At 33.9% G+C, this 19738-nt stretch overlaps 1 protein-coding gene across 2 annotated transcripts in view; it reads left to right on the top strand.

Moving 5' to 3' along the window:
- The first annotated feature begins 2377 nt into the window (after positions 1-2377).
- The window catches only part of LOC149795719 (uncharacterized), a 145408-nt gene continuing 128047 nt past the window's right edge, over positions 2378-19738 (top strand). For both annotated transcript variants that reach the window (XM_089965614.1, XM_089965620.1), the window contains exon 1: positions 2378-2955. The gene's annotated coding sequence lies outside the window, so the exon portion shown is untranslated. The remainder of the gene's footprint in view (positions 2956-19738) is intronic.

Genomic DNA, 19738 nt, shown 5'->3' with positions numbered 1-19738 from the left:
TTAAATTGTCATTATCCTTAATGTGCTTGATTTCAATATTATATTCCTGCAACATCAAACTCTACTTTAATAATCTCTGATTTTTGTTTTTCATCTCGCCGATGAAAGTAAGGAGGTTGTGATCACAAAACACAATAATCGGAGAAGGAACTGAACTAACGTAGACTTCAGCGTATTATAATGCCTGCATCAAAGCCACACGATCCTTGTCTATTGTGGAATAATTTCTCTGGTACTTAATTAATGTCTTAGAAAATAGCACACTGGATGATCTACACCATTTTTATGTTCTTGAATCAATACTGATCAAACCCCAACATCACTTACATCAGCATACACTTTAAATGATTGACTGAAATTTGGATCTGTAAGAACTGGTGCACTCGAAGTATGTCTTTCAACTTGTCAAAAGCCTCCTGACATATTTCGGACCAATGAAACTTGGTTTTCTTGCTTAATAAATTTGTCAGGGGTTCAGCAATTATGTAAAAATTGAAAAAAAAAATCCGATACCATCCAGCCATGCCCAAAAGTCGCATCAGTTACTTTTTGCTGATAGGCATGTGGAATTCAGAGATAGTCTTGACCTTAGCGTCTAAATGTTTAACTTGTCCATGTCCACGATATGTCCTAGAAAGGTTACACAAGCACGGCAAAACTCACTTTTCGATAAATTAATTGTCAAATTTGCATCAGTGAGTCTGTCAAAGAATTTCCGAATTGCCACTAAATAATTTTTCCATGTGTCAGTGTAAATGATGACATCATCGATGTAAGGATCACAATTATCCAGACCAGATGTAATCATGTTCATTATACGTTGAAAAGTACTAGGCGAACCATTTACCCCAAACGGCATCACTTATATTGATTGATAAAGTCCATCTGAAGTCACGAATGCCGAAATTTTATTTGCCTGTTCCGTCAGTGGAATTTGCCAAAATATATTCAGAAGGTCAAATTTGGTGACATACTTTGCATTTCCAATTGTATCAATACAGTCATCGATTCTTTGTAATGAAAATGAATCTGTTTTAGTCACACTGTTCACCTTTCTATAATCAGTGCACATGCGGAAAGTATTATCGGGTTTCGGAACAAATATACATGGTGAACTCCTGTCACTTTTACTGGGCTTTATGAAATCATTCTCCAGCAAATAATGAATTTCTTTTTTTCAAACATTCCTGTTTGAAAGGGCTCATCATGTCCAGGTATTGTTTCAAAGGTGTGAAATTCACAATTTCAGTGTCATGGTAGATTGTATTTGTTCTTGTAGGAACATCTGGAAATAAGTGCTCATATTCAAGTAATAGCTGTCAAAACTTGTAAACAAATGCACATTATTTTGTTTTTACCGAGATTGTTACGTTTATCTTAAACTCATGATATATGCATATCTGCTCTGTTAAGAATGTTTAATGTATCACAATATATTTTTTGTATGTATACCTTCATTGTGCGGCAAATAGTCTTTCATTATTTTGTGCTCTACTCAATATGAGATTATAATTTAAAAACATTAGTGACATAGTAATCATTCGCTTACATTAATACAATCTTAGACTGTGACACGTTTGTTTTCTGTATCTGACTTCTTCCGTGCTTGGTTTCGCTGGTTAGCATTACTCTTTGTTTTCAACAACGATATGAATATTACAATACACAATTCTGTACAATTATGGATTTTGTGTGTGTGTGTGTGTGTGTGTGAGAGAGAGAGAGAGAGAGAGAGAGAGAGCATAACAGAAAAACGTATAAAACCCAAGAAATACCCCCATCCACCCCACCTTTCTTCAAAGGTATGCGACCTTTTACGATTCTTCAAAACTATCCTGTGACCATACACCGTATGTTATGATCATAATAAAATCATAGCTTGAGGTCAGTAAACCAGACTAATTCCACATGCGAGAAGACGTTTGACAATAAGCAAACTAATTTACTTGATGAGTTGATGAGTCTTTCGAGACCTCTCTTTTTGGGTCGCGAGTATTTATTGTACCACACCCGGTGCAAAGTGTAGATAAGTACACAGCGTAATAAACAGGTTTATTAACCCATTGTCTGGCCACTTTGTAGCTGTTATTTAGCCAACGGCTGTTATTTTCTCTGCTCCAACGCATTAGTGACAGCTGGATCTTTATGCATATCTGATATCCCTTCGTTCCATCACATCTGGTGATCTTTCATTACCACAATTGTTGCAAATGTGACACTCACCTTTACTGAGTACACCCCAAAGAGATGATGCAATGTGGAAGGTCGAAGTCTTCTATCCAGTTATTAACGCTGCAAGCCAGGAAAGATCCTCCAAGTCAGAAATGTGTAGTCTGCCGCAAACCATCATGCCCTCGTGCTTCGTCGATTATTTTTATTCGTCCCTCCACACTTTCATTCCTAATCATCACCTTACAAACAAAAGCAACATGCACGCACAGATAGACAACTAGATTCATATAGTTCCCACATGGGAGGGGGGAGATACGTATGACAACAACAAGAACATGAGAAATTATAATAACTGTTTATTTTTTGCTTTATGTCGAGGCTGGTTTATGTTTTAAGAAACATTCTCGAAAAGGTATCACGGACTGTTAGACACCTAAATGAACTGTGTCTCACGTCGTATGTTTTCAGGAGATGTAAACATCACATACAATAACAAAAAGAGTCAGAAAACTACATTTGTTTTGCCCACACAGGCTAAACACATTTCGATGTTCAGCACAAAGAGACAAGAAATTCTATACCTATATTATTCACGGATTCTCTCAACGTGACAGCGGGAGATTTTCACTGAATTCATGTGATAGTGGATCTCAAAGCTAGGTAAACGTCGTTTGGCCACAGATTTACAGATATACAGCTACGCATGTTTCACCGTTTCAGATTTTACCTGAAGATACATTTGGGATTATATGTGCTGTAAGTCCTTTGCAGAGGTAATTCCAGGTAAGTCTCTGTCTGCTTTTCTTTTCTTTCTCACAAACATGTATACACATTTACAAGTACATTTATCACTGGGAAATGACGAGACTCCGCGTGCTTTTCTCTATGAGTTTGTAGGTGATCATGTGCCAGTTTCCCATGATCGTATAATTCACAAATATTGTGATGGATTGTCATTTTACTGTAATCCTTGCTTTTCCTTGAGTATTCGTGACGTTGAGAGAGAGAGAGAGAGAGAGAGAGACAGACAAACAGACAGAAAGACAGGGAGAAAGAAAAAAAAACGTGTAAAACCCGAAAAATACCCACATCCACCCCACCTTTCTCGAAAGACGACGACTATATGAAGGGATTTTATTTCCCAGAGGTAACAGTGATATTGGAAAGGGTCGCTACTACAACATAATAACACCTTGTTTGTCTTCATAACGTCGAGATTTAGATTTAAATGCAAGGCACCCAGTGCAAGCATGGGAGGTTTAAATGCATAGTTTTAAATAGCAAATGCTTCTAATTTAACCTTCTGTTGGCCAGACTATGTTTGTTGTCACGTTCTTGATTGTGAACAATTTATGTGCATATATGCACTACCCTACTCTTATAAACACACTTATGTCAGGTAGACTGTTGTGTGTTAATTATATTTTCATGTCTTTTTAATTTGTTCCTGCTTTGTGCAAGCGCGTCTTGAATGCTGACATTAACACGTGATTCACTGGGAAAATGTTAGCATCTGAACTCATTATAATCAACTTCTCTCGGAACAATACAGCATAACAGCTGTCAGCATTGGCATCTTTTGGACGGAGATTAATGTCAGCGAAGAGGACGCTGTCACAAATGTCGCACAATTAATTTGAAACATTGAAAAGAAATCTTAAACCTAGCTAGTTTAGATTCGGTGCCAAATTTCTATTGTGGAAAGATATTGTTTAATTTCTGTTCAGGAAGCGTTTTAAAAATTGTCAATTTTAGTAAGACATTAATGATATGTGCTAACAAAAACGTTAATATTTTTCATTTCTTCATATCTTGGTTGAGGACAGGCCATGCAAAAAGAAAGGAAATATATTTTTTTTCATATTTGAAATTACATCTTCGTAATGTTTTATAAATTCTAACCACGCAAGACGCCAGCAAATTCAGATATTCACAAGCTCTTTTTTTTTAAAAGTCTGTGGAGTTCTATATGCTAGAAAATGTAAATAGATTCATGAAGAATTGCAATTTTCCGTCTAAGTGGCTCAATATTGTAATGACTACTTACGCTTTACTGGGCAACCTTATTCCTGTTCCAGCAATGATACATGTAAAAGGATATATTGGCCATGATTTACATACTATTATGTAAAGTGTGGAGTTGTGGTCTATCCTGTTGTGTCAATACACTTCCAATTCGCCACACTGAAGCACGCTTGTACGCTACCGTCTGGTTTATTAACTGTATGTTAAGAGTAAATACACACACACACAAAAAGGTATGAACGTACACCCACTCACAGCGCAAGGACGACTTATGCACCATTTCTGTACTTCTAGTCAAAATCGTGTTTTGAAATAAGCTTATGTTCCCATGTAGTGTTAGATCATCAGCATGGATCGATATACATATAGGTTTTGTCTCACCACCCACTTCTCACATACGATCCTGTCACTAGCTTGCTATTTTTCAAATGGACACGTGCCACTTAATGGTAAAGGTACTACTTATCATGGTCTTGAGAATCGTCATATCTGATTTCCATGAAATGCATTATAACCATCATGTGGGCAGCGAGGGTCTTAAGGAATCCACCAGTTCCAATTTGACAGGCACTGCCGATGCTTCGACCAATCAGAATCGCTGGTGTTCTAAACCTTTAATCGACATAGATCTAAAGCAATCGTACAACTTTGTCGTTATTTAGATACAAAATAGTCGGTAAAAACTATAGTACACAAAATAGTCGGTAGAAACTATAGTACACAAATTAGTCGGCAGAAATAGTACACAAAATAATTCCTAGAAACTATAGTACGCATACTATCAAATACGATGCACACGCAAATGATAGCACCTATCTTTTTACGAACAAAAGAAATAATGACTGACTGATCAATGAATTTGATCCAAAAACAGAAGGAACATCTCTAATTCGCTAATGTCTTGATGTGAGTGGAAAGGAAGCGTGATATCGCTTATTTAATTCATCCAATATAAATACCAAACTATGTGGCTTCGTATATTGTCTAAATATCCTCGCGAATTGAACTACCTCGAGTGAAAACTAACTCTTCAGATAACTATTTAGATATTACGCGAATTAAAGTTTCTCAAGTTAAAACTAACTCTTTACATAACTATTTAAATATTACGCAAATTGAAGTTTCTCAAGTGAAAACTAACTCTTTACATAACTATTTAGATATTACGCAAATTGAAGTTTCTCAAGTGAAAACTAACTCTTTACATAACTATTTAGATATTACGCAAATTAAAGTTTCTCAAGTGAAAACTAACTCTCCGTATAGCTACATTGATATTACGTAACTGAATTTCCCCATTAAAATAATCTTCTAGACACATAACTAACAATTTTGATAAGATACTTACCGTACTGGAACGTTAGAGGCATATGTTATTTTTGTGCTTTTTTTGGTGGTTGGAGGGATCGCTACCATGCTTAGTTAGCGTACTATTTCCCTGAGAGTGATGATATATTTAAATATTATTACAATGCTGTGTATGAACTAGTAATGTATACGCATTGTTACCAAACGACGAATAGCTACATTCATCACTATGTTGTCAAGATCGTGATTCCGCAGCAAAGAATGTTTTACATATAGGCTAACATCTTTGTATTCATATGTCCCAGTTGCAATATTATATGGAAGCAATTTATGTTTAGGTAAGTCATTATCGGCAAAGTTGATTTAGTTAGTCATTGAATTATTAATTGATCCTAAAATATGCCATATTCCTTCCGTCTCTCCAATATAATGATCCCGGAAATGCTGGTCTAAATACATTTTTGCGAAGTTTACCATACATTTCAGATTGTTTGTATACATGGCAATATTGAATATGCACCCCTCCCAAAAACACATTTTCAAAATCTCTAACAATTTTCCAGCCACTTTTTCCTATCGAGGTTTACTATTGCTTTGTATGTATACCTTATCGCTCTCATCATCGTAAATATCGATGATGCTGTTGTCCTTTTTTAAATTCTCACTTCTACTCCATTGGCTCTCAGCTTGCAGCACTGGGGATGACTTTGTTGTTGCTGTTACCGTCGTTATCATTGGTGCTGTAATATTTATCGTTTGTTGTTCTTATTCTTTTATTTGTTGGTAGATAGATAATATATGGGTTGGATGATTGATGCGTCGGTTGGTTGGTTGGTTGATTGGTTGGCATATTGTCAGGTTAGTTAGTCCTAAGCTGATGCGCTATTTGATCCCTTACCTAGCTGGTTGCTCTTTCAGTTGAATTGAGAAAAAAAAAAGCCTGCAGATGCCGTTGGGGTAAGAGTAACATATAATTTAGGAACAGTATCGACATATATGTCACTGTAGCCTGTTTTTCCTTCGAGTACGAGTTATGTCATGGTATGTCATGGTATAAGATGATCAGGGATAAAACTGACAAATCCATTATGTATAAATTGTTGTGATATTTCCAGGGACCTTCTCGTCGGTGAGGATTTAGTTTCAAGTAATGCAACACAATTTTCAAATTAAGAAAATGGTTCTGCTCAAAATACAACCGTCGTGTGTCGTAATTGAAGGAATCCCGTGTGACATTATTGAACAAAATAATATTGTCGTACACCATATTATCAACTCTTCGAGCCGATGAGATTAGCAGGTAGAATCAAACACGTCTTTTGAGAAGTAGTCTATCAAACTTTCTTATGTATGTGTGTATGTATGTATGTATGTATGTATGTATGTATGTATGTATGTATGTATGTATGTATGTATGCATGCATGTATGTATGTGTGTGCAGGACTTTACGAAATAAGTATGCATGGTGTAGTAAGACATTCTATACATCACCACCCACACCTTCCCACACCACCACCAACACCATCCCCCACCACCAACATCATCCTACACCAAATCCGCAAAGCAATTCTGGGGCCCCCTTCCAATAAATGTTCGCATGATTGATGGGAATCCCCTCTGAGATTGCTGGTGTCACGATGCCCCAGTCCCAAGCTAATTTTGAACCTACTGGTGGTCAGTGCCCCAAACCCAAGGTAATTATGAAGTTAATGGGGATGGGGGTGCGATTGAGATGAGAAGGTTGGGTCACAATGACTGGGGTAAGTAGAGTTAGAGGAGAAGTGGGTTAAGAAAAGTTTGGTTATAGAAGATATATGTAACATGGTTCAATTATAGGTGGTCAACAGTAAATAAAGGAATAAAAAGAACATACTCGTTGAGTAACTGGTGCCACAGGGAAGAATGTACAGGAACAAAAAGGCATCCTTTACATTTGGGTTGTTGCTACACCACTGTATTCAATCACATTTTGTACACTTTAGTTGAAAGTTGAAAATATCACCTCAAACCTAAATAAATTTGAATGCAACACAGTAAATAAAAACAATTATAGTGTCAAAAATCTGGCTTCACTGACAAAGGCATATGCAGATTGTAACCGTATATAATCGCTTATAAGTTGGGTCCAGTTGCAAATACTATTGATTCTAATCTGCCATCACATAATCGGTCAGCAGATCTAGGTCTGTGTTGCTTGTTCTTTTGATTACTCCTAAAAAAAACTGCATATACCCAGATCTGCAAGATGACCTATAAGCATGTATTTACGGTATATGCAGATTGTTATGCTGGTTTATTGGTTTACTTAAGATAGATTTAACTCTTTTGCATCAAATACATGTATATTGAGAAATCCATATACATATATGATAAAAGTTATAAAAAGTTATATTTTTTTAAATTAGAAAATATATGCCTACGCAATAGAAGCTAATACAACCGCACCCCACCCCCAATCTGATTAAAATCAGATCTCCACATGTCCTAGGTTACACATAGGATTGTGGAAAGCTGATTTTAATCAGACTGACCGGCCCCATTTCTCTGTTACAAATTGTTGATTAGGGAGAGATCAGGGTTCAGATTACTGGGTTAACCTCCTGATGAGATAATGCAGATTGATGACCGGTAGTATCCCCTTACAGAAATATCTGGAACGACTTTTGTTATGAAAAATATTATTAAAAGCAAGCTACATCTTGCACTGAAAGGTTAATGGCGTCCTCCAGTTCTCGTCAGTAATATCTTTTTCACAGTTATACATTCAGTAGTTACATTTTAAACTTAGTTTACCTCTTTATTTATAACAAACTATAACCTAACTGATATTATCGCGATGATATTTATTACTATTTTAACTAATATGTCTTACAAAGTTTATAAGATGCTTTATTCAGTTAATTATGTATCTTAATAAGTGTTTACGATATCTTCTGATCTATATTAAATATCTTATCATGTTTATTACGTTTCTAAGATACCTAGCAAAGTCTATACGATATCTGGTTAAGTTGACAAGATATCTGATTAAGTTGACACGATATCGGATCAAATTTATATGATATCGATAAAGTTTGCAAAAGATCTGATTAAGTTGACAAGATATCTTATTAAATTTATAAGATATCTGATTCAATTTACAAGATATCTGATTAAATTTACAAGATTTTCTGATTAAATTTACAAAATATCTAATTAAATTTACAAGATATCTGATTAAGTTTACGAGATATCTGATAAAGATTACAAGATATCGGATAATGTATATAATATATCATATAAAATAAATTAGAAAAAAACAGTTACATTCGGATATCAAATCAACTTTACAAGGCATCTCACAAACTTTTTGACATGTCTTAAACATTATATAGGGTATGTTATAAACGATATTATCATCTTCGCTATCCAAGGTTCCGATATGATAACCCTAACTACACTTTGGCGGATCGAACTGATATTGTTGTGCTTTGTCATCGCGACATCTGTTGGATTTCATGAGTTGCCTCCCTTATTATGTAATGCCAACTCACCAACAGCGTGTAACAGCGGCGCAATCCACACTGGCCTGAAATAAGATAGACAATTGTCTTAAAAAGGATACCTTATAAGTTTGACATCGAAAGCATAACTATGTACTAGAGGGAAGCCATTATAGGTGCATTTGAATGAAAGATATTTGTACAAACACGGACCGGCAGTAGAAAATTGCTTCTTTATCAATCCATTCAAGTTGTGTGCTCCCCTTGTCTAGATCATGTAGGAGCAGTGTTCAAATTTGAACAACTTAATTTTAATTGGATGCGGTGGCTTGCACATATAATTTATTATATAAAATATCTTACAATGTTTATATGATTTATACGTTATCTCATTAAGTGTATAAGATATCTTATATATATATATATATATATATATATATATATATATATATATATATATATATATATATATATATATATGAATGATATAATAAGCAACTTTAGAAGATACCTTATAGATTTTAGAAGATATCTAGCTATTCGATTATATTCTAGCTTGGCTTGTCATGTGTTTCACCACCTTGGACGGGTTATCGTCATCCACCTTTACTACGCTGTTTTATATTCACCCGAGTTAATAGTTTTAGTTGCTGTATGTACATGTGTTTTTTCATTTGTGTGGGACCGCTCCTGTGGCTTAAATGGTTTGAACATCCGCATCGGATGCGGGAGGTCTCGGGTTCGAACCCCGGCCGAGTCATACCAAAGACATATAAAAATGGTACAAACAGCTGCCTCGCTTGGTGCTCAGCATTAAAATGTCAGTGTTTGGACTGATCGGCCTTGTGTCAGGATAGTGTGATTGGGTGGGACATGATGCCGTGTGCTTGCGGCATGACGCCCAGAGCCAGACATCACTATAAACTGTCATTCTGCAGACATCGTGGCGATATGACTAAACTTGTTAAAGCTACGTTAAAAATCCAAATATCACACACACGCGCGCGTGCGCACGCACGCACACACACACACACAGACACATCATGCAATCATGTCAAGATAAACTGTGCATACGATATTGCAATTACTGATGGATCTCTGAACAACATTAGGCTGGTGTTGTCCAAGAAGTAAATGTAATTGCTACGAATACCTTGTTACTAATTTAATCCAAGCATTTACTTAGACATCCCCTGCTTGTACATGTGATAATACACGAATCTGTGATTATTTCCCACCGATTTGAATGATAAGTCTAAAACTAAATGATAGCTAAATTATATATATTTTACCGTAACAAAACTTTACTTTTATTTCTCAGTTTGTTTTGCCTAACTGTAAAACAATAGATGCTCTCGATGTTGATTTTCATTTTTTAATGTCATGAACTTAAATGAGATTGGGATGTACTATATCTAAAATCCAATCTAAAATATTAAATGAGTCACGTGTGTCAATTGCTTAGTACAAGACAACGAGCAAAGCATTCGACTTACTTCGGAAGGTATATGTGCACATTCATCGGGAAAGGGAACACAGTAAATAGTATAAATGACTCATTAAAAACTTTAAGGGACAATTAACGTCTTACAAAATTAGTACAAAGATACGTATCTTGTCAAGCCATCTTGTTACTAACAGTTGCTAAATAAGGTGGGGTGGGTTTTTTTTTTCAATTCCCTATTAATCCCGTACCTCTCACGTAAACCTATTCTCTTTTGATCTCTGTGAGTTGAACAAATGGTTAGTCCAGATATTGTTCGAAGGGATTGCAGCTAATTACGAGTCTAATTATACATGCTGGCCAAACAAAGAATCGCCACAGTAATATGTAAGCTGCCAATTAGTAGTGAAGTGAGGTTTTTTCATGGTGCACAAACAAACTAGGGTCAGAATTGTTTAAAAAGTGTTAGTGGTGATTTATGTCACAGACCAAGGTTAGCAGGAGACAGTAATCTTTTGTGGAACAAAAGTTTGGAGGATAACAGTGTATACATGTACTTTATGATTTTGCTGAATATTATTATCTAGTTTATCTGGCCTGAATGATAATGGCAAAATTCTTTTGAAGACGATTTGGTAATAAAAAAGGTAAATAATTCAAAATTTAGAACTCTGAAATAAATAGTAGAAATAAATAGTAGACGAAAAAAAGAAAAAAATTATTACATAAATTACAACCTCAGACTAAAAACAATACAAGTAATTGGACGAAATTACACAGGAAGAGGCTTACATTTAAAAAAAAAATGAAACTGTGGTATTCCGTTCACTCAATATTGCTTCATAGTTTTGTATTGTTAACCTAAATGATTTTGCTAATAAATAATATTAATATTATACGTGCACGACTATATATTTCCCAATATTGGTATCGTAATGACGGAATGTCACATGATAACAAACATGACCGTGCCCAATAAAACCGTAATGGAAAAGTACTTGTAAAGCAACCGGAGAAATCGTGCAGATGTCTTTAAAATTACGTTTCAATAGGAAGGTAGACTTTTTATTTACTTTCCGTTCCGACGTTCTGAAAATTTCTTTATTACTATTTATTTTTTGTCTTACATTTCAGATACATTTGGAATTCTTTCAGAAAGTATGATAAATACTGTCGCTTACTTTCATCAGATTCAGTTAACAAACTATCTTGCTATTAGATTGATGCTCAGAAGTCAGAAAGTATGGAAGGAACTCTAAAGATGTAATGCTTATTTAAATGAAACATATATATTTCACATATATGTCAAATGACGCATTCGATTCTTTTCAGCGCAAAGTAAAACTCAGATTTATGACTGTGGCTTTGTAATGTTAGACTCTAATTTCTTCAGCTTAATGTATTAAGCTGTACGAATTGTTGTAGTCTATCGCAGTTGTTGTTGCTATAATAAAACTGTACTTAAAAAGCAACAAAAGAGCGAGGTCTTCCAGCAGTAAGTGTGATATGAGTATTGGTTAGACTCGGATATATATATATATATATATATTATATATATATATATATATATAATATATATATATATATATATATATATTTATACCCCCCCCCTATATATATATATATATATATATATATATATATATATATATATATATATATATATATATATATATATATATATATATATATATATATATATTCAGCACCTGAAACCATTTGCTTACAAAATGAGAGAAAAGATACTTTTATTTGCTCTGTCCCAATTTATGTCTATATTTTCTTGTTCCATTTTGCATCTGATTCTTTTTGTAATTTGTTCCCTTACCCATCTGTATGTCAGTTTTCCATCTTGTTCCCATAATTAATGTGCAGCCCTGTATTATTTAACTAACATATATTCTATATATTTGAACTTTATTGGGACTTCCAGCTTTTTCGTAAGTTTATTGTTGTTATAAATATCCTCCCCCTTCCCAATTTCTCATTGTAAACCCAAATCAGTTGATGTATAGCCCTTCCCAGTGCGATTTCGATTCAGAGCTTATTTTTTAAACCTATTTAAAATGTTTGCACATTTTATTCATATTTGACTTGGTAAGGCTAATCCTCCTCTCTCCTTTGCTCTATAGAGAGTTTCTTTATTGGCATAGTGGGTCTTATAACCCAATATAAATTTAATAATTTCATTATCTGTTCTATGTAGTTTGTTGTTTTCTATATCTATAGATTTTAAGACGTAGTTGATATTGGCATACATATATGTTTTGGCCACTTTGGCCCGCTCTATTAGGCAGAATGGCGTAAGTGCCCAGATTTTCATTGTTTTCTTTTTTCTTTCGCATAATTTTTGCAGTTTTTTTTTTGTTTCTCTCCTGTCCTAAAGAAAATTCCTAATGCATTAACTCGGTTTTTGACTAGATGTGAGTATTCCGGGGTGATTCCCCCGCCAGCTATCTATTTTTAGTATTTCAGTTTTGGCATGGTTAATTCTAGAACCTGATGCTCTTCCGAAATTTTTAAATTCCTTTTCGAGATGTTTAAAGGAGTCTGGGTCTCTTATAAAGTTAGTACAATCATCAGCATGTTGTAGCATTTTTATTTCTTTCCTTATATTTGGGATTTGTATACCTTCTATATTTTTATTTAGTCTTATTTTGATACTTAGAATTTCAATTGCTTTTACGTATAATAGCGTTGATAGTGGGCATCCTTGCCTTACCGATCTTTTAATGTCAAATTTCTCAGTGGCAGCCCCATTTACCTGCACTTTTGCAGTGATTTCTTTGTACAGGATTTTAGTCCAATTTTGGAAATTATTTCCAAAAACCAAATTGTTCTAGTACTTTTTGTACATAGTTTTGTTCCAATCTGTCGAAAGCTTTTTTTTGGTAAAACGTACCATTGCACCTTTTTGATCTGTCTCTTGTAAGTAGTCAATAAGAGTCCTTTTACTTAAAACATTATTTTGTATGTCGCGTCCTTTTGCCCCGCCGGTCTGATTATAATTAATTAGTTTACCCATTCCATTTTAACTCTATTAGCTAGTATTTTACTTAAAATTTTAAAATCTATATTAAGGAGGGAGATGGGCCTCCAATTTATTAAGTCTTCCCTCTCTCACTTCCCTGTTGTATATTAAAGTAATAATTCCCTTTCTCATCGATTCAGTCATTGTATCACTTCGTAAAAGTATATTATTATATAACCATTCGAGAATGGGCGACAACTCACTTTGGAATATTTGGTAGAATTCCGTAGTGAGTCCATCTCTACCTGGGGATTTCTTTTAAGCTAATCGATTTATAGTCCTTTTAATTTCTTGTGTGGAGATAAATCATCACATAGGAGTTTATGTTCTGGTGATATCATCTCACATGTTATTTCGTCTAAGTAATCATCTTTATTTTCCGATACAATTTCTTGTCATTTGTTTAATTTACTATAGAAATTTATAATATGATCTAGTATTTCTGTTTTTCCTGATATTACTTTCCCCCCATCCCTGAAATTTGCTTTATATTCCCCCTACTCAGCTCTTCCCGTTTATACAGACCCTCTGCCTTTTTATATATTTTTGTAAATTTTCCAGCTCTAATTTCTCTGCCTTGTTTTTCTTCTTCCAGTATTAGATTTAGTTTATCTTTTAATTTTTGTACGTCACGTCCGGTTATGTTTTTCTCTAGTCGTCTTTTTATAGCTTCATTCTGCATTTTTTGATTCTCTCTTCTTACGGATGAGAGGCTAATGGCTTTCTTTTTAAAAATGGTTTTTAAAGTGTCCCATTCCTTTATAATATCCTTATTTCCCTTGCTAGTAAAATGTCTTATCAGTACTTGGATTTCTTCAATATATTCCTTTTCTTCTAGAATTGTGTTATTCATCTTCCATGGACCCTTTCCTCATTTATGTTTATTTATTTTATTCTTCTCCAGGCAAATCAATTTATGATCGGACACTTTGATATCCGTAATTCCTACGTTTGTATATACATTTTTATCATATTTGTGACGTGAGCACTAGTCGGTCTGGTTGAGGTCAATTTAAATTTTCTCCATTACCGTTTTTCTTTCGAAGAAAGTAGTAACATATTGTTTGGTTAATTATAAATAGTTTTTTAATCCCATACAGGACAACATTAATTTTCCCCAGTTAAAAATTACTAGATCAGCATGAGGCTGGGAGCGTTTTTAAAACCATTAAGGACTCACGGCACTAATTCAGTTCCCATAGTAAACCTATGCAAACCCCATGATATTAAAAATTCAATAACTTAAAGATTTTGAATGCTCGCGATCAAACCTATATTTATCAGTATAGATGAAACCTGGATGACAGCTTCTGTGTAGAGGAAAGGATATGAGCCGCGGCATTTTCTGGACCTGCGTGTGTTTGAAACATATGCTTTCAATTCCGCATCAAAGAGTCAGGTGCTAAAGTTAGTAATGAGTGTTCCAAACTCAAGGCTGTTAAAGGACTGAAATTCCATCAATAAAACAATGTCTTAATTTTTTCCCACTTACAACTAGGATAAGCTCTCAGAAGGTTCTTTTTCCTTCAACATGACTTACATTATTAACCAATCCTGGTCAGCCAAACCCATATACGCTCTATTTTAGGTTCACCCATTTCCTGACTGGTTCCCATTTTTCCATACCATTAGTACAGTGTGTCCTTAAGAGTTATTAGACCTCTCAGATATTTGTATATCAGGATCTCGTTTAGTTATACGGGAAACTTGAAATTCAGAAATATAACATTTCTGGACTATTGTGAATTCAACAAATAATACGGTCTTAAACTAAATTTATATCTTTGGATATTGCAAATTTACATTGTCCTATTTTTAAATACTCTAACACAGCTGTTTGTTTTGATTGTATCAGTTTACAAAATTCAGTAATCACTGCAGCTGTAAGATTAGGTATTATTTCACAAAAATTGATATTCACAATAGGGCCTGCAACAGTTGCAGAAGTAAATCCAGCCTATAGATTCAGTGCATTCATATTTATATTATAAATTTTATTGTTTTTTTTTAGTTTTATCATAACAATATTCTCAATCTTTAATGTCTTTATTTTCATAATCCTGGCCTTTTTTTTGGTTACATATATTTCTCTTTTTCAATACAAATTATGATTATCAATGTGATGCTATCCTGCGGAGAAAAGCAAGTCCAATTATTACAATATAACTGTATTGTAATTTAACCATCCATTACTACCATAAGAATTCAGTTAATAGCAAATGTCAAATGAGATCACTTTGTCTTTAAAATCTGTATCTCATCATGCTGTGATAGGTGTACTGTATTTGCCTTGATCTATATAGTTTCAAAAATCTCCCCAGATCACCTAATTCTGTGCTAATTCTTTTGTAAGAAAAAAAAGCAAAACCGGTTTCTAGATCTGCTAAAGTTGTGCATGGTAAACAGTTTGTTCAAAACACACACACACACACACATAAACATAGTTGCTGTACTAATACAACTTAAAGATATTTACTTATTGACTGGATCCATTACCTTTATTTTGTTCAAGTTATCATAGACAAGCGTGTGGTCCTTAATGGTGTATCTGTCTTATTTTTTTAGATGTAGATGGATTAAACTTCATATTTTTCATAGTGCTGTCATAAATTTCCTCGATACGGTAATGTAGTATCCTGCTTGTGTATTGTCTACATTGCAGTCGATTTATCACATTAGTAAAACAATCCCTGTATATGCTTTCCATTCAAGGTTTCCAACAGGTACATTACTGGATCACGGAAAATTCTTCCCCGGTTATGTTAGGAAGGTAGTACTTTTCAAAAATTGTTATATATAACAAACTTTTATTGGCAAAGGGAACGTCATTAACATAAAAATAAAATGGTACATTTATCATTTACTTATCTTGTAACGCCATATGTTTTCATGTAGCACTGCACACATTTAAATCCAATCCAATCCATCTCGTCTACTGATATTACTGATTTCTCTCTCTCTCTCTCTCTGAAACACCCACCCAGTTATTCACGGATGCAAAATGAGTAGAGCGTCCTGTTTGCTAGATCTGGATTTTGGCGGATAAGTAATTTTGGACTGTATCAACTCTTTACGTTGAAGAGTACTTTCTAACTTAGACTGTCTTGAGATATATATATATATATATATATATATATATATATATATATATATATATATATATATATATATATATATATATATATATATATATATATAATTACAAAATAATATGATAATAAATACGGTACCAGTCACACCCGTACATCGAATAGAGTAGCCTACATTATATACAATAGCTCATCTCCCGAGGTGAGATAAACACCAATTTCTTTAGCCTTCGCTGAATGCTAAATACTGAGCATGCGTAGTACTGCATCAAGAGAACTGAGGTGTTTAGATCATAGTGAACGTAAAACTATGTCCGCCATCAAATGCGGTGTACAGATAGAAGCTTTTATTTGTTGTTGAAACATATATAACCAAATAGAGATGAATATTTTTGTATCCTTTACATATGTATAACTGATTAAATTTTATGAATTTATCAATGAATATTATAAATCATCTTATCATTACATCTTTTCAGATATGTCTGACAGTATCCAATTGGTGAATCCATAGACGTTCCATTCATAACTAATATTGACTTATGCCCCTTTGCGCAATTATTATAGAAAGTTTCTAACATTGTATAATTATATAATATCAGATTTAAAATCTTAAGAACATTTAACTCATTGTTTAATTGTTTTTATAAATAAATAGTTCAAAAAGGACACCAATAAGGCAATGGTGCATTTTTTAAATTGCACAATATTTTTGTCACTTTCCTACTATTTATAAATAAATTTATGAAAAGTCAGTTCCATTGATATTTGTTAGGTAATTTTTTCATTGCATATACAGCAGTGGAGAAAAAAAAGAAGGACTGGGCTACTGCAAGTATAAAGAAATTTGCTGCTTAGAAATAGAAATGACTCAAATCTTTTTAAGGCAAATACTATATAACTCGCGCAGGCAAAATAAATAAGATTTTTAGCGTGTGTTCCTGTCCTATGAAAAAATCGGCGGTTTGGTTTTTGATATATCTGTATCAGGTACATATTATTACGGATATATATTTTTTTATCAATTTTAATGTAAATAGGACAATAAAATACTTTAAAACAGTTGTTGAGAAATCTGACCAATAACAACAGAGATGACCAAATAACAACAGAGATGACCAAATACATAGCATCCCGACAGTGGATCCAATATGTTTCTTTTAACAGACGTTCAATTTCCGAATATATCATTTACCTTAAAGAAATACCGTGTATTTTATGGAAGCAGTCATTAAAGTGTGTGGAAACGTGAGATTAAAAAGAGATAGATTGATAATGTTCTTTATATGAAACCTTTGTTTTAGTTTATACATTTAGATACTTGCTGACGGGTTTGTCTAACATTTCCTTTTACAAGTTATGGAATAAATGACATTAGATCTTTGCATAGTTAGTATTATAAAGCATCCTAAATGTTTCTTTGGTACTACTGCCACTGAAATAAGTATTTTCATTAATGAAAGAACACTACGAACATCTGGGGCTATCATATTTAGCTGATAAATCACGACTGTTAAACATTTAACAAACTTTACTGATTTAACATTGAACTTTGCTAAAATCGTGAAAACCTGTGTTAGAACCAACATGCTCTACTCTCCAGTTATATTTTTCTGGTGGAATATAGTATTCACTTGTCCAAAAACAAGCGTTCTAGTTCATCTTGAATTGTACAATGTAGCTATTTAATCTTTAAAGGCAATTTTAGTACTCTTATATATGTATTTGTTGTCGAGCCAGTGGCGTATTAAGGGGTTTTGGCGCCCCAAAATATTTATTTCTGCGATATGTCATTTGCCTGTTATTGTAACTGTGAAAAGTGTATTGAGCTGTATCTGTATATCTCATTAAATCATATTTTTATATCTTAATGTTTTATATAATGTCGGCAGTAGCAAGTTAGAGCTTATCTTTAATGTATGTTTTAATCATACCTACTATAAATAGATCTGATATTGTCTCATCTCATCATCTGACTCGGTGAATCAGTGATATCGGTTCCGATCAAAACCTTTAGGATTGTTTATAAAAAAAAGAATTCAACAAAAACACCACAAATGGCAATGCAAGTGAATATATCATTCTTCTTTCTTGTTCTTGACAATTCTTCCTAACAGGAATCTCTCAACTTCGGATATTTTGGCATCTTTTAAATTCATTATTTCCTCATCTTCAGATCGGTGCACTTACCAAAAGGAAATAAAAATTACAGGGTTGAGTTTCCTTAATAACATGACACAAACCTACATGGTTGAATAAACTCGTTTAACCCCCCAAAAAAAATTATTTCTGTGAATACAATGCTTTTAGCGGTTATGTTCAATTACCTATCCTAAGTTCGAAGTGCTCTTGGGAGTCTCTGTCCTTAGTTTGAAATGCTGTTGGGAGTCTCTGTCCTTAGTTCGAAGTGCTGTTGGGAGTCTCTGTCCTTAGTTCGAAGTGCTGTTGGGAGTCTCTATCCTTAGTTCGAAGGGCTGTTGGGAGTCTCTGTCCTTAGTTCGAAGTGCTTTTGGGAGTCTCTGTCCTTAGTTCAAAGTACTGTTGGGAGTCTCTGTCCTTAGTTCGTAGTGCTGTTGGGAGTCTCCGTGTAACAAGATAACTGGGTTGGGGTCGGATTATAACTAAGAACACTTTTGATGGTGAAAACAATAATGTTTATTTGTGAATGATTTAGTGAAAAAGACTGTGTTTGATTCGTGCGCCGACAAAATCGAAATATTGGATATTTAATAAAATATACACGAACCAGATAATGTATTGCGATTTCAATGAAACGTAAATTAATATGCGAGAAAAAACTTAAATAGTAAAAAGATACAATGATTAATGATGCAAAGTGATTCCACACAAACAATGGAAAAAATTATTCAAGTAGACAGTGACAATTTCCTTACAAATAATAATACATGGTATAGTTCACTCAAATAGTGATGTATGATATGTTTCAGTCACTAATGACATATTATGTGTTTCACTCACTTAATGAAATATGACTGAGTTTTCACTCAAATGGAGAAATATGATGTGTTTTCACTCAAATAGTGAAATATGATATGAAACATTGGGACATATATCTTGTGAAGTCGAACACAAATCCGAAAGGTCTTCTCAGCCCCAACACTCTGTTGAATGGTTGACAAGCTACCACGAACGGTCTGTTCCTCCTGGTCTGCCTAAAGATCCGTA

The sequence above is a fragment of the Sinohyriopsis cumingii genome, chromosome 7 (assembly GCF_028554795.1).
Source record: "Sinohyriopsis cumingii isolate HCF-2022 chromosome 7, ASM2855479v2, whole genome shotgun sequence".
NCBI classification, from domain to species: Eukaryota; Metazoa; Mollusca; class Bivalvia; order Unionida; family Unionidae; genus Sinohyriopsis; species Sinohyriopsis cumingii.
This window is presented reverse-complemented; position numbering and strand designations above follow the sequence as displayed.